This window comes from Brachycentrus maculatus, unplaced genomic scaffold (assembly GCF_059751285.1).
Source record: "Brachycentrus maculatus isolate JH-2025_06_01 unplaced genomic scaffold, ASM5975128v1 h1tg000096l, whole genome shotgun sequence".
In the NCBI taxonomy this organism is placed as follows: Eukaryota; Metazoa; Arthropoda; class Insecta; order Trichoptera; family Brachycentridae; genus Brachycentrus; species Brachycentrus maculatus.
The window spans coordinates 513,939-529,308 of NW_028280850.1; the positions used below are offsets into that span (position 1 = coordinate 513,939).

General features: G+C 30.8%; 2 protein-coding genes across 5 annotated transcripts in view; one reads left to right on the plus strand and one right to left on the minus strand.

The window, feature by feature from the left end:
• Positions 1-15,370, plus strand: part of Atg16 (Autophagy-related 16) — a 369,124-nt gene that overhangs the window by 223,665 nt on the left and 130,089 nt on the right. The window lies entirely within an intron of this gene.
• Positions 1-15,370, minus strand: part of LOC148310422 (uncharacterized) — a 250,184-nt gene that overhangs the window by 169,907 nt on the left and 64,907 nt on the right. For both annotated transcript variants that reach the window (XM_088258437.1, XM_088258438.1), the window contains one exon: positions 11,861-11,899. The gene's annotated coding sequence lies outside the window, so the exon portion shown is untranslated. The remainder of the gene's footprint in view (positions 1-11,860; positions 11,900-15,370) is intronic.

Consider the following 15,370-nt stretch of genomic DNA (forward strand, 5'->3'; position numbering starts at 1 on the left):
TAGCAAATAAGCAAATAATACCAGCACGTTTAAGATTTTTACTATCTGATAGGTGTAAGTCATTAGCTATCTATTTCTCTTAAGCATTAAGTCATGTTATACCATTAAATTTAGTTAGAGTGATATGTCACTTTTTATGTTGAATTTCTGGGTTGCTGACATTATGATTCATGATCACCTTTTTTCTTCTTTCTTCATCATGTATATTCATCCACTCTTGAACATAGACAAAACCTTTTTTTCCTCTTGCCTTATGCTTTCTACATCCATTACACTCCTACACTCCTTGTGTCATCTCTCCACCTCTTTCGTTGGTCACTTTCATAGATTATTTTGATGCTAACAGTCTTCATGACACCAACCGCTTTGTCCATTGTTCCGCTGATTGCCTAGCTTTGTATCTGGACCATTTCCATATCGATTCAGCAAATGGTTTTGGTAGTCCACAGTATTGGTTCAAATGTCGTTTGTCCTTTTTACAAACCCAAAGCTTATTGCTTCGTTCTCGAAATTTTATGATTTTCTTCAATTACAAATAAATTCATCGCCTTATTGCTTGTATTCATGATTATGGTTTGTTAAAATTCTTCGAAAAGCTCTGTTTAATGTTGTGGGAACCTTTGCAGCGTAAATTCAGTCGCAAAATTAAAGTTCTTTTATTAGCTTTTTGCCTGATATCAGCATCGTGTAATCAATCCCTTAGGCTTACTCTTCAAAATACCCTGGCATCTTTGGGTATAATGATTAACTTTTATAATGATTTTTTGAAACACTGGTCTATGTTTCAATATATATATATTTTTTAATTATAACTTTGTTCTTAAAATCTTTACTTAGTTATTAATGACCATACGACCCTGACAGACCCAAGGTAGATGAGGCATATTTGACAAATTTGATAAAGCGATCTGACCCTTCACCCAAAAGAGAGTAAACCTTGATTTTTGTATCATATAATATCCTTGTGAAGCTCCCTTGAAGTAGTATTTAACAAAATTAATGTTTTTTAACTTTTCAGAACTATTATTTGTATGATCATTAATTCAACTATTTCTAAAACAAATAGCTTCTCTTCGAGACCATACGCCTATAAGAATAATTAGTCTATAGGAACAAGATGTTTGCTTCGAAACCGGTCTTCATCATAATTTAGTTTTAAAGTGGTCTTAAATTAAATTATTTTATGATTAACATGTTTTAATTTGTCGTAAAAATGAAATGTCGTCTGCTAATTAGATCTGAAATAGATCGCATCATTCGACCATGTAATTTAATTAATTTAATTAATATATTAAAATTTATCATTGGTGCGGGAAAATTCAGTGAAAGCACATTATGGTAATTTATATATTGAATAAATAAATATAAAAAATAAAAAAAAATTCAAACAACGCCCGCAAAAATACAGTAACCGTTCGTAAATGAGTACTCAGCTGATACTTCATATCAGCTAGTAAAATCTATCCATTTTTAATTAATGTTTTACTTAGTAAATACCACTATTTATTAAAATCTACTGTGACACGTATTTCGATGCAATCCGTATCATTTTCAAACACCGTATGATGCGGAATGCATCGAAACACGTGTCACAGTAGATTTTAAGAAATAGTGGTATTTACTAAGTAAAACATAAATTAAAATTGGATAGATTTTACCACAAAGTGACTGCCGAATCAATTAATGATACTTAAAACAGCTAGTTATGTTAATTTAAGGGAAACTTCAATTTCTTTTTCGTATTAAAATATACTAAAGTCGAAACTATCTCCATTCCCATATAGTGAGAATAATTCCCGATTCGTTAAGTTTGTCCGTAATATATTCATATCCCAACAAGGAATGTTTCTGCCTTTCAAGCGAAATTCCCGTTTTATTTATAACAAGTGGTTTCCGAATAAATGGTACTGCATTCCTTCGTATTATCAACTTGGGAGTTTTAATTCTCTTTTTTGGGCTGTCTTCTTGGTCCACGCCGTTAACGGGATGTGACACCAACGAAGACGCGCAGAAAATCCCCACCGCGCTTGCAGTTTTGATATCTCTCCGGATGAATGTCATCCGTATATATGTAATTCACTCAAATCAAAATGAGAATGTTGACGACAGCTTAAAATTCTGGTATATAATACGTGTTTTTTTACCCAGCAATACATTTCGAGTCCACAATTTTAATACCTGATCCATCATTTCGCCGTAATAGAGAAACATATTCGAAATCAAATGATAACATCGATTTTATTTACCGCGTAATGATAAAAAAATCCTTCTACTGTTTCTACAAGATTTTGTACCGTAAAGAAGGCTTCTGAAACATTGGGTTATTTTATTTTAACATATAATCTTATCGTCCGCCTCCGTAGTATAATGGTCAGCACGCTCGGCTACCGTTCTGGAGGACCCGGGTTCGATTCCCAGGGGGGGTAAGAATAAATATGAGTGATTTTTTCACTGTAATATTTATTCAATATTACCCTGGACTGGTACTTGAAGTGGAGGGCTGATCACCTTTCCTTCATGTGTAAACGATCAAGATAACACTGCGTTTATATGACACAGTACCCTATGCACCATTGGGGTGCGGATAAGGGTTTTATTATTTTATATAATCTTATAAACCTAAAAAGGTAATTCTATTCCCTGTCCTTTCCTTTTCTTCTTTTCCTATCACTGCCATCTCCTTTTCTCTTTATTCCATCCTTGTCTCATGTCTCTTCTTTTATATATACTTCTTTTATGCATAGTTGTGAAGAACAGTAATTGGACTCATGAACTCATGATTTAATTTTTGTATTCTGATGTAACATATATTGTAACTGTTGTTCTTCCTTCCAATAAAATAAAATACAATATTAATGTAAACACGACTAGCTTCGAGAACTACAGATGTTCTCATCAAAAGGTGAAAAAACAAAGTTTTATTCTTATATTGAAATTATTGCATTAATACCTACAGCGAGAATTACTATAATATGAACCGGATGTACTTATCCATAAAAGTAGAAGATGACCGAAGAAAACTTGGTATGATTAAATATCCAATGATCAGGTCAGGGGTCGGAATAACAGTGCGTATGTATAAAGAAATGCATGAACGTTGAAGAAGCGAACAATGCTTGCTTTATTCATTGAACACAGTAGTGTTGCATTCTATTCTCTTCGCCTACCCCTGCGGGAACGCGGTGTGATGTTAGTTAGTTAGATTGATGCATGATCTTTTTTTATATATCTCCATACATTAATTAAAAATTGTATGAAAAATATTGCATTTCTAAATTGAAGCCAAACGTAAATATTTTTATTATTTTTTTTGTATTCATAATTGAATACAGGAAATAAATTTCCAACGAAGAAATTCCTGTGTCGTTTATTTTTTATTGTTGTGTAAAACGATTTTCGGTATAATGGAACGTAAACCAATTTATTAAAAATTACAGTCAGCGATTCGTGGAAAAAATGCAATATCATTTACCTTTCCGCAAAACGTGTACCGTAGCGAATACAATAATTGTGTCATGAGATATGACAAGGTTTACTGCTACAAGGGGCAGTGGTCAGGCCTTAGAAATAACAGTTCATATCGATGTTAATGCATTTATTTTTCCGGTACGTAATTTCTCCACAACACTGATCGAGAAAATCAATGTACGTTACGTAAATCAAAACTAATTTCTTTTGTGATAGCCATGTTTGTTTTGATGTTATTTTATTAAAATACCGGCATTATTTATAAAGAAATACCCAATGATTTAAACTAGTTACATTTTGATGTTTTCGGATTGCGCAGATTTATACTTGGAAACTACAAATTAAGATTTATGTATTAATTTTAAATCAAACACAGATTTTTTGAGTCTACTAAGTTGTATTTTATTGACAAAAAACACATAAAAAATTATACTGTTACAATTGTTTCGCCTTGTTAGGGCATTATCAAACGAATGTGAAGATCAAATGGACTACGGTCCTTATGTAGCTAAACAATTCTATGTGACAGTTTTAACACGTGCAGCAATAATTTATGGGAGACAACAGTAGCTAATGGGGGATGTAGGTATGTACCCTTATATTTATTTTCTGGGAAAGGAAGAATTTATATACATGGCCATATTTTAGAGAATTAATATTTTAAAGCTTAATACAATTGTTGGTAATATTATTTTTAGGAATTTTTATATGTAGATGTAATTATTAGTTTAAAATGGAGTTCTACAAATTAAACGCCAAATCAATAAATACAAATTAAGAGTTTGTACCTCGTATATTCATAGAAGAAATAAATACATATTTTTTTAATTAATAATTTTTAGGGTTTTTCGAATGAAATTTTAGTAACTAATAACTTCCAAAAGAAATATATGGTATTAAACTAAATTGTGAATTTCTTAGATTAATTAGGTTAATTTTTGAGTTTTAACTCGAAACCTAACAAAAAGTCACCATATATTTATAAATCATGAAACTAAACATAAAATCATTGATTGGTGTAATAAAAAATATAATTTTATGAAACGTTATACATAAAGTTAATCAGAAATTCAATTATTACGGATTTTTTATTACATTTTTAATCGTTTCTTTTCAATAAGTCTGTTTTTCAAAACCATATATATATTTCGAAGAAAAACTAATGTTGTCAATAAAAAAACGATGTTTTACTCAAAAAATTCAATAACGTCAAATGTTGCATAGTTTTAAAGAAAATTCATATGCGGGCTATCGATAATCACGCCTTAATTTATATTCAATTTTTCCGCTACCCGCCGCAGAATCTCACACATCCAATGCCAAATTCCCTATCCTCGTTGTTACTTTTTTCAACACCGGCTACAAACGCAGCTCCCTCGTGAATCGTGATAAAACGGCGGGCATTATACCAAGTATAGTGCTGGCTTACATCTGTTAATCCTTGTCCCATTCACCGGCCGCGTAGCTTTGCATATCTGAGGGCCATGTTGACAGTAGCGTGACACGGGGTTACAATGTTATCTCCTCGCGCGGGCCTTCTGGCCGCACTGCGAGCTAGGTGCTGTTCCGACAGCTAACTTGACTTGTTATGCAATCCATGGACTTACCCGTGAATTTTGCGTTAATTGAGAAAATAAAAGTAACCTTTTACCATATATATAATATATGTATATCGTAGTCATACAGGAGAAAGTGACCAAGTGCTTTTTTTTACAAAAACATGATTATTGACTATTTGATATCTTACTAGCTTAATATTGCCCTGAAAAAATCCCAAACGATTTAAACATGGAAGTATAATATATCGACTTGTTAAAAATGAATGAAAAATGAAAAAATTAAATGGCCCTCCTGAACATTTTACGTTTTGTTAGTTATACATTTTCTCCTGTGCAACTACGATATATATATATATATATATATATATATATATATATATATATATATATATATAAATGTATATATATATATATATATATATATATATATATATATATATATATATATATATAAATGTATATATATATATATATATATATATATATATATATATATATATATATATATATATATATATATATATATATATATATATATATATATATATATATATATATATATATATATGTATATATATATATAAATAAATATATATATATATATATATATATATTTATATATATATATATATATATATATATATATATATATATATATATATATATATATATATATATATATATATATATATATATATATATATGTATATATATATATATATAAATATATATAAACATATATATATATATATATATATATATATATATATATATATATATATATATATATATATATATATGTATATATATATATATATATAAATATATATAAATATATATATATATATATATATATATATATATATATATATATATATATATATATATATATATATATATATAATATATATATATATATATATATAAATATATATAAATATATATATATATATATATATATATATATATATATATATATATATATATATATATATATATATATATATATATATATATATATTTACCTATTATATGTTTTGATTTTTTGATGTTACTTTGTCTTTAATTTCTTGTGGAATTTTGTTGTTTTTACTGATTATAATTATCACGTGTTCTTGGGTAGGTAGAGGTATTTGATTATTTGTTTTAAGAACTTGTGAGTAGGTCCTCTTGTTACTGTTTAAGTATTCTTATAATTTTTTGTATGGGTTTCGTTATTTTTATTTTTTTAGAAGATTAATGATTTGGTTTTGGTTTACTTTTTTACTATTTTGATTTGTTCCTCTAGCGCCTTTTATTATAATATTAAAACCATTACCCGCACCTGATGACGACCGATTTCATTGAGATCTATTCACATTCAATGCGACTTGAATGTGAGTTTTGAACTAGAATCGGCAGCATGAATGATTTGATCTACATCAAATCAATTTCAAACGTAAAAATTGCGAGCGTCGATAAATAAATATTAAGAAGAAAAAAGTGAAAGCATTAAGCAAATCTTGGCGAAGAAAAGATGTCTATAATTAGTTTGAAATGCTTATTTATATGTCCGCCTCCGTGGTGAAATGGTAAGCGTGTTTAGCTACTGTTCTGGAAGTCCCGGTTTCGGGTTCCCTGGGGGGGATCAAATAAATATGAATGATATTTCACTCTAATATTCATTCAATATTACCGTGGACTTGTACTTGAAGCGGAGGGCTGATCACCTTTTGTTCATGTGTTAACGATTAAGATGACACTGCGTCTATTGAATGCAGTGCCCTTTGCACCATTGGGTGCGGATAAAGTTTTGATGAAGAAGAAGAAGTCAAGGATGTGCATGATTTTTAGGTGGAAAATGGGATTATGGTTATTACTTGTATGGTTTATATAAATTAAATGTATAACGAAAAATACCCATCGCTTCTTGCACGCTAACACTGTCATTATTACAAAATATTGATAAAACTTAACGGTTTTGTCAGTATTACCATGTAATACTGCTACCAATCTACTGTAATTTATCAAGATTACACGATGTTATTGTTGGTTTAATTTCTTCAAATTATCCGTGGAAATAATTACATAATTCGCCTGTATACCAACAGAAGAAAACTTCTAATTAATTCAATTTATCCAGCAGCAAGTAGAAAATGAATTATAATAATTGTTGCTTCAATAATAATTTATTCCAAACAAATAATACACGAGCGGTCCGTGAGCTTGCATCACGATTAAATAATATTCCTTTCCTTGTGATTAATGAGAACCTTGAGATTGAAAAAATGTTCCACTTTTGTGAGTTCAAAGATCTTGATTCTAAGAAATGTTTCGATACTTTTTTCTGCACCTTTTAGTTCTATAAATACGTCTACACTAGAATTAATACAATATTCTCTGTTTACTTTCATGATTTCCTCTTCGTGCCTTTTATTCGTTGTTTTTCTCTTCAAAGTTCAGTCGTAACGGGAAGCGGAGCCTTTATAAGCCAATAACGAAATCAATTCCTATGAACACTTTTTACTGAAATTCCGCCGTTCGCCGATATAGCACGGTAAATCATTGTGCGCGGACATCGTACCTAATGACGTGTCACAATCGGTTGTCACACTATTTTAGATTTTTTCAATACTTACTCTGAACGAATTTTCGCAAAGAGTACTGTCGTAAAAATAACAGTGAAAAAATCCTAGATTGTACATTTAGTGATATCCGTTTGTTATCATAAAAATTCCCTTTTTTAATTAAGTTTCACTTGGTATTATAATACTAGTATTTCTGAAAAAATACAGTTACACGTGTTTGTATACCGTATGTGAAGCTAAGTCTATATTTTAGAGTGTTTCTCTTGGAACTTTGAAGAAATCCCTTTTTTTTGTGACCTAAAATTCGATTTTTTACCGTTCCACATCTGGAAATAAACATTGGAGACGCCTGATTAAAAATTTTAATTACTTCAAACTAAGTTACCGAAATCTATCTACGACTTATGCAATACCACTTACCATGTTTCAACATAGACTTTTTATGTTTTATAGCCAATTTCTAATTTCTCGTTGTGATGAAGTCACAAAAAATTTATTTATTTTATTTATTTTATTTATTTATTTATTTTCATAATACATAGATGCATTCATTATACATATTCATTTCATATATACATTTATTATATGTACGTATTACGGCTCTTTAGGCATGGTCTGTGTTTAGCCGAATACTAACATGTTAATACAATTTTTAATTATTATTTTAATTATGTAATCTTTAAGTTTAAAAAGCACTCACTGTCTTAAAGTCATGGGTTTATACAATTCAATGATTCTAAGTTACCAATGAATTTATTAAGATGTATGATTTTATTATAAGATTCTGCTTACAAGTTTATATGGGTGATAGAGATAGAGAGGGGCGTGGAGATTTTCAAATCGTTGAATTGGGGCATGATAAAAATAAAGTGAGGAAACACTGGTGTGCATAGAAGGTAAAAGAATGATGTTTTATTCTTAATACTTCGTAGCATAAATGAAAACAACAACAAAAAACATTTTCTATCGGTTATTTACAGTTTATGCAAAATGTCTTCATTTCCATAATTATTAATTTTATATCATATGTAGTGCTGGTAAATTTCACAGCTACACACGTCAGTGTTACATGTAAAATTATTCGATTTCTTAAAATGTAAAATTAATCTCGTAAACTGTTTCTTACACATATGATAATAAATTCCGGTTATCTGGTTCATATCTAACGCACATTGGCGGATATTGAAGAGATTTATATAGATCCTTGCGGATTTTACAGTTCTGTAAACGCAATAAATATAAATTGTTTATAGTTTAAACGCGCATATTACAATGTACTAGAAACCGTTTAATTAATGTTCCTTCTCTTGGAGTTCTCTCATTTTCTCCCTGCAGCGACACTCAGCTTCCGTCACAGGCGTTATTAATCTGATAACTGCAACAAACCTACTACTTGCAACAAACTACTTGGGATGTGCATATTGTATCATATTTTATTATTTTAATTTTCTTTAAATTTATGTACATAGATTGTATACATTCATTTAAAATAACAATTATTAAACATACTTAAAATATTTTTTGCAGAGACCCATCAAGCCACCTTGTGTGTCTTCCCGGTGGAGTTCTTTTTACAATTTTCATAGAATCAACTCTTAAACATTTGCCTATTCCTTTATTTTGCCTTTGTTCCATATTTTATTTTGACTTCTAACTTCCGTCGGCAACAAATTAAAAATGTTCGGAACGAAATATAGAAGTGTTCGACTCTTATATTTATTTTTAATTGTTGTGATTATCAAACCTTTGTTGTGGGTAAATCGTGTATCATGGTTGTGCACTAGAAGATTTTGATATTTTTGGCTAGTTCAACGATGATAATCATCTACAATATTTCACGTACCGGAAGTAACTTTAAATGTTTATATATCAAATCAGATTGTATATATGACTGGGTACAATTGTTTTAACTATGCATTATATGCTCTGGACTTTCACGGGTTTGTAGCAGGCATGAAGCAATGAACTGGTTGAAACGCAGTTAGTCGTTTTGACACGATTACACGCTTGTCTATATTTCCATATTCTCAAAATCTCGGTCAGACAGGATTTAGCATATGAATAGAGCGACTCGAGTCAAGCTTTTTTTACTGCTCTATGTTGAATTAAAAAAAAGGTCTAAATCTTTCAATTTTATTAAATGAATTGATAAAATGGATCCACAGCTGATAAGAATAGTCCGTTTGGTGCTGTTTTTTTTGTCGTATTTTTGATGTTTTTACAATAATTTAAGAACGTAATTACATACTTATCAATTTATTTATGTAAATATATGGCAGGGTTGGCTCTCTGTACAGTTTTATTTTCTTATAGTATAGGCTTGTTATTAAATATTTTCCTGCAATTCCCTTTAATTTTAACCACTATAGTTTGTATTCTTTTAAACATCTCGCTTGTACGAAGTATTTCGGCTCGATACAGGCTATACCTATAGAGTTAAAACTCATACGCAAACACACACACACACATTTGTTTGTATATGGTGTGTGTATGTGTGAATGTATAATGAAATAAATTTGCTAACAAAAATAAATTTTTATAATAAAATCATACTTATAAACCTTACCAAAACAAATATAATTTTAATTTATTTTGTCAGAAACATTTAGATGAAATCATCATTTTCAACCCCTGCCTTGTTTTGTATAGGTATTACGTTATACTGAATTTGGCTAGCCTCCCACCAGTCTGACGATGTCGATAACGACTATACCCGGTCACTGGTCAAATAAAATATAAACTTTATAAAATAAAATAACTTTGTTATAACCACTTTTTTTATGAATACAATTTAACCTACCGGTTTCAACAAGAACCTTGTTATCATCAGGATTTATATTTATTCAAAAACATTAAAATACTCTCACCAAAAAACTTCTACACACTCCGTAAAAATCCTAAATGTTATTTTTACGGAGTGTGTGGACGTTTTTTGGTGAAAGTATTTTTATGTTTTTTAATGTTTTTGAATTAATATTAACCCTGATGATAACAAGGTTCTTGTTGAAACCGGTAGGTTAATATGTATTAATAAAAAAGGGTTTATAACAAAGTTATTTCATTTTATAAAGTTTATAAAATGTGCCACAAAGTATCTACGGAAAACATTAAAGTAATGAAATATATGTGAAAAAAACTATACAGTTGCTATTTTATTATATAATGAAATAAGCCATATAATAAATTACATTATCAAAAGGATATTAATTGTCTCAGTTCATCAGCTTTTGGTTTACCTTGAATGGAAATATCGGATGTATAAGAGCTAAAAATACAACAGATTATGCTGTACGCTGTCACATGGTACCACCATCTTGCTTTAGTTTCGGTTGATCTTTTAACTTGATTTCCTTTCATGTCAGACTCGGCCTGCCGACCAAAAAATCACGTTGCAAGTGGACTTTTTTCATACATTTTCGGCGTCACCGATCTCCGTTTCCCGCGATACACTTGACATTGGAAATGAACGGTATTTTGTGGGCCCACACAGTCCTGACTAACTGCGCAGCTTATAACCGGTCTCGAGTCTTTGGTCATTGAGTCCACATTGAACTTATTGATTCCGTTTTAATTTATTGCCCCCTCAGAATTCAAGGATCCGAACGGTTCTTGATCACTTGACGAACAGCTCTTGAACCTTGACGAATTTGAGCACGCGTAAGTGCGATATGGTCTCAGGTTGATGACCACACAACATTTGTTTACTATTTTTATGAACTATGGTGGTTTTCCTCAGTGTAATGGTCAGCACGCTCGGCTACTGTACTGAAGGTCCCAGGTTCGATTCCCAGGGGGGGAGGTAAAATAAATATAAGTGATTTTTTACTCTTATATTTATTCAATATTACCCTGGACTGGTTCCTGAAGTGGAGGGCTGATTACTCTTTTTTCATGTGTTAAAGATTAAGATAACATTATGTTTGTATTATGCAGTGCCCTATGCACCATCGGGTGCGGATGAGGGTTCATGGAGGTGGTGGAAGATCAGTTAAAACTCGCTAGTACTTTGACTTTTGTTTATTATAAATTTATATTTCTAAGTAGCTAAATATGTATTTCCAAGTACATAGCAAAGTTTGTACGAACCAATCTGACGAAATTCTTTTTGAAACATTAGAAACAGAAACGCCAAAGGTTTTTTGTATTAAAATAAGGTCATTATTCGTATCAAGTATCTTTATAGGATTAAAAATAAAAACACATTGAACAATTTAAAATATCGACGTAGGCTTTCAGAATACCTAAAATATTTTGAAAGTTCCTTACCTTATATGAATGTGCACCCTTAGAATAAGCGTTCGGCTCCTGAAACAAACAAATCATTTCAATTTAGACACGATCATATTGACATTTTAATATAAAAATGAAACACTAGGAAAAAATACCACTTTTAGGTTATCAACGTACACACGAATAGTATTGAGAACCATAGATGTTCTAAGCAACAGGTGAAAATACAAATTTTGCAATGAGTATTTATTTTCAATTTAAAATACTTGATGAAAAGTCTGGGGTAACGCGAATATTGTTTGCAAAGACAGATTGGTGTGGCGTTCTATTTTCTCTGCCTATCCCTGCGGGGAAGTGGTGTGATGGTTTGTATTTAATTATAGTTAGTTATTTCACCTTTTGATGAAAATATCTGTATATCTCGAAACTACTCGTGTTGACATTAATTAACTCTTAAGTAGACACATACAAGTGTTTTATATGAAATTTTAAATCTTCTCGTGTTTTTCTTAAAGTTAACGCAAAATTGATGAACAGTATTTTTTTATAATTAAAATGTAACTTTGTTTTAAAATCACTACAAATTTTAAAACAAAGTTACATTTTAATTATAAAATGGAAAATCACAAAGTTAGTGCTTCAAATATAAATATTATTGATTTTTTCAATTTCGCCGAATGTTTATTGAAATAGTGTTAGTAAAGCCTTATTTATATGAATCCGTATAATTTTCATTTGAATAATATTATAATTATATTCATACATTGATATTCATTTTGATGTTATTTATTACGTCGTTGGGTAATATTGGGTGAATCATCGTGATGTAATACCGGTTTGAAGAGATGCTCCACTCTTCAGTTCGAGTATTATGTATGAACAGTTGTCGTCGGTTCAATTTTGGTTCAATTTTAGGTTACCTCTAACCGCAAGGAAACGCTTGAGAATTTCTGAACTTCTGCTATTTATTTCTGGACTTTTTTGTACTATCGACGAAGAAGTTTTCTATGCGGTGTTGCTGTGAGAGGTCTTCTAGCCTATCGGGTGATAAAATTATCCCTTTCGATAGAGTCTGTAACACATCGCTCACTCCTTTCAAGAACGTCATAAATCAAAATACTTGATTTTTCAGGAGAACGTTTTTTAAGTTTTAAAATATAATACAATGTATTAAAAATAAATATCAAGCAACTCACTGAACTTTTTACTGTGCAACAGATCTTTTTAAGTAAACCCTGAAAATTTTTTCTCCATTTGAGAAATATTTAGTTTATTTAAAAAAAATAATTAAGCAATAACTTTTCTTCAAAATGCAAAAACAACACTTTCTGCCCTGTAGCGGGTAAATATTAAGTTAAAATCTTTTGCTGGGATATAGTACATTTTCTGGGCATTCCGAAAATATGCACAACTGAAAATTGACGATTTTTTATTTATGATTTGAGTGAGCGATATGTATGCCATCGATAGACCATAAACATATTACCGCATAGAATTGCAGGCAGTCATAAATATAACCTGTTTTTTTTAACGTTACTGGCCGCACGCACAGTTATTCTTATCATAATGTCTACACAATAATGGCGTTTAACAACTAATCGAGGAACACTAACGGATACCAACTAAATGAATTCCGCTTCATCGAAACGGTAAGCAAATTCCTAACATTTTGGAAAAATCGTCTTTTCACACCAGCTCACATTCTCGCATATGATAAGTGTCAAAGAAGAATCTTTAGGTCATTGGGTCTGTCCATTACAACGGATATTTTATTACAGATTTTACCATAATTTCTTAGAGATGGTTGATTTTTTCATATTATTTATTGACATCTCAACATAGATGAAGAAGAATATGGAAGTCTGGGCATTTACGGGGCTTACGACCGTCATAGGCTGGTATCACTTTACACGCGTGTAACATTCACCAATTCTACCCATGATCGACAACCACAATACTTAAATTCTTGGAAGTTCTATATATATTATTTACGATCATATTTTGAAACATTGTGCTTGAATCACTAGAATTTCACTAGAGACATCTATTGGTGAGATTAAATAAGCTTTTTATTGAGCAGAAACTCTTTAATTTGTTTTTGAGGTCCGACTCCTGGATTATAATGACATGCATGAGAAACGCCAGAAAATATCGTTTTCATTTTGTTATTTCAGTTTATAATTTGATCAGTTAATTTAATTACAATACTTTGAGTGTGTTTCATATTATTTCATCAATATTTCAAATATCAGGCTTCTTGCTCAGAAAGAAAGTTACTTATAAAACTATCTGGAACTCAGATGCAAGCACAACCTTATCTTCTTTATGGCTCATCCCAAATTATCGTCTTTGTAGACTGTAACGATCAGCTCTCTTCATCCTCAAGTTGTAGGTCCTTCAATCATGGACAACGTCACCTAGGGCCATACCTTCGAATCATGTTATATTTGGTGGCATCCATGAATTATTTGGACTTCCTCTAGATGTTTTTCGAGGAAGATCCCTTGCGATTGCTGGGTTCACAATATGATCAGGTTCTCTGCGTCCTATGTACCCATACCATGTCAATCGTCTTTTTCCTACCTATACCAACACAACCTTAAGGTATAAAAAACTAAAAATTTAAATAAAATGTTTGATGTGGGCTGATCCTACATCATCTTTGCTCAATTTTTCGCCGTTTGACCAAAATATTTAATTTAATATTGCAGTTAATTATTGCACCCATCGCTTAGTAGAGTGAGTAGAAGTAGTGTGTCCACATACTTCTTCATCTATATTGAGATGTCGAAAAATAGTATGAACTTTAATTTAGTTGTATAAATATTTAAAATTTAAAGGGGTAAATCACTACTATCCCTCTTTTCATTGTGGTCATAACAGCAGGTAAAATACTGGTGTCCCTAAATAATAAATATACGCTTATGGGTGGCGAACGAGTCTTCATTACTCCAGGTCTCCATATATGTATATTACACACTTCATTTATCATTCTTATTAACTTAACTATTAAGATCTTGGTAGTACATAAATTCTCAATCATTGTACGCGCGTGACATTTGTCGATGACCATTTCTCTTGTTTACGCGACGTTTTGTTGTCCACGTGTTTGATTTGTGTGTTTCTTTTGTTGCAGGTAAGTGGGATCACCGATTGCCGTAACGGTTATCCGACGATCAGGTATTTTGAGTGTCCAGATCTCTTAACAGTTACATCCGAATGTCTCCGTGGGACGAGAACCCACACGCTCGTGATGTCACTATTCATGGAGGAAGAAAGGACTTGCGCAGGGATATGTTGAATGTCTATCGCCATTTTCTCGGTATCTTGCCTTTGTGGACATGCTTCCTTTTACAAATGTAGCACATAGCCTATTTTAAGCACGCCTTATTAGCTTACTTAATGACAGTATATAGAAAACTTGCTTGGAAAACAGTTTTGAAATATTTTTTAGGTATTTTGAATTTAACTTTTAGCACTACTCAGTATTGAAACCTATCGTGATACATTTTTCTATTCATCAGTACTAAACACCACGTTTCGGTG